The 1839-nt window shown below is 39.8% G+C and overlaps 1 pseudogene; it reads right to left on the bottom strand.

The window, feature by feature from the left end:
- Positions 1–834: 834 nt before the first annotated feature.
- Positions 835–1204, bottom strand: LOC113458047 (annotated as a pseudogene).
- Positions 1205–1839: the final 635 nt, after the last annotated feature.

The following is a 1839-nucleotide window of genomic DNA, read 5'->3' as shown; positions in this document are numbered from 1 at the left end:
GGAGTGGATCAAGGTAAAAAGCCTTTAGTATGAATCTATCAAAACTAGATGCGTGTGTGTGCCTTTAAGTTCCAAGAAAACAGTCAATAAAGGACCATTATCACTCTGAGCAGTAATGCTCTTAGTTTGCTCAGTAAGTTTAAGAAGAGGTAGAAAAATTTAGTACGCACCTTTGAGACTCTGTATTCTAAGGATCTGAGCGAGATGACAAAAATTTCAAAATTGGGCAGGATGAAGATGTAGTTAGAGGGAAAGCAAAGATTTCCAAATTCTGGTCCTTGGTCACACTTTGCTTTCTGCCCATTTTCCGGTACCATTTGTGCTTCTGCTCCCCAGATGGAGAGACTGTAGCCCTAACATTCTCAAGTGTCTTTTTCATGCGAACGGAAGAAGAATGCCCACAGTCAGTCTGAGGCTGCCCACCAGGAGCCAGAGCCCAAACCTTCATTTAGTGCTGACATGACACCCACTAGTCAAATACCATAAACGTAAATATTTCCAGTGGCCAGTTCTGAGTTTGAAGTCAGTCTGTAAGTTTAACCAGGAACAGAACTTCCCGTTCTCCATTCATCACTGAGCCTCCTGTATCCCCAGGCCTTCCCTTAATAAAATAGCCAGCATATTACATTTGCCAGGAATTTGCAAAGCCCCTTCCATACATTATATTTTTTTAAGTTTGGAGAGGGAATATATTTATATTTATTTATATATATTTATATTTTAAATTGTTTTAATAATAAAAATATAAGAAAAAAGAAAAATGTTTTTGCAGTTAATATAGTTCTCTCCTTAGAAATCTGCACCATCACTGGAGATCAAGACACCACAGAATCTTTACTCCTTTTGCTTTTTGTCAGTGCTCACATTGGCCTCACGGTCCCCCCACCCCCTGACTTCCATTCTATTCTTGAGTTCCTTTGCATCTTTTTCTTGCCATCTTTCTCTTCTTCTGATCCCTTGCAAGTCTGTGTTTGGGTTCATTTTTCTTTGTATACTCTAAGGAATCCTAAATCATTCAGAAACCAGTTGTCTTGTCACCACCAAAAGATGACATCTAGTGTGGTTTCACACACGCTGGTACCAAAATTTCTGTCTTTCAGACTATTGCCTCCCTAGGGTGAAGGACAGTCATGACCATTTGCTTCCTCTGAAATAGGTAGTTGGTCATAAAGTTCCTGGTTTGGGTAGTTACTATGTTATTCATGATGGTAGTGATTCTGGAATAGCCAAAGAGAAAAAGGTACTATAATTTAATTCTCACAGTGAGATGTTGTACTGGGACATGGATGCTGTGGTACAATGGTCTGTACCCTGTCACTTGTGTTCTAATAAAATGCTAATTGGCCAGTAGCCAGGTAGGAAGTAGAGGCAGGGCAATGAGAACCAGAGAATTCTAGGAAGAGGAAAGAGTCAGTTTGAAGTCATCACTCAGCCACAGAGGAAGCAAGATGAGAATGCCTCACTGATGAAAGGTACCAAGCCACATGGTTAACACAGAAAATAATTATGGGTTAATGTACTTATAAGAGTTAATAAGAAGCCTGAGTTAATAGCCCAACCAGTTTATGATTAATGTAGCCCTCTGTGTGTTTCTTTGGGATTGAACTGCGCTGCGGGACTGGGTGGGACATAAACCTCTGCCGATACATGAATACCATTAAACAGTTGAGAAATTTAAAATCCTCTACAGGTAACAGGATAGCAACAGGATATCTACAGAAAGGTAGCAAAGTATTTCATTTGAAATCACATCACTTAAAGATATAGTTTCAGTTTTTATGCATATGAAGCACAGCAGCAGAGCGCATCGATGGATAACCTCACACTGCTACAATGCCT

This window comes from Microtus ochrogaster, unplaced genomic scaffold (genome assembly GCF_000317375.1).
Source record: "Microtus ochrogaster isolate Prairie Vole_2 unplaced genomic scaffold, MicOch1.0 UNK1, whole genome shotgun sequence".
Lineage (NCBI taxonomy): Eukaryota > Metazoa > Chordata > Mammalia > Rodentia > Cricetidae > Microtus > Microtus ochrogaster.
The sequence above is the reverse complement of the archived record's forward strand: the minus strand, read 5'-3'. Positions and strand labels throughout refer to the sequence as shown.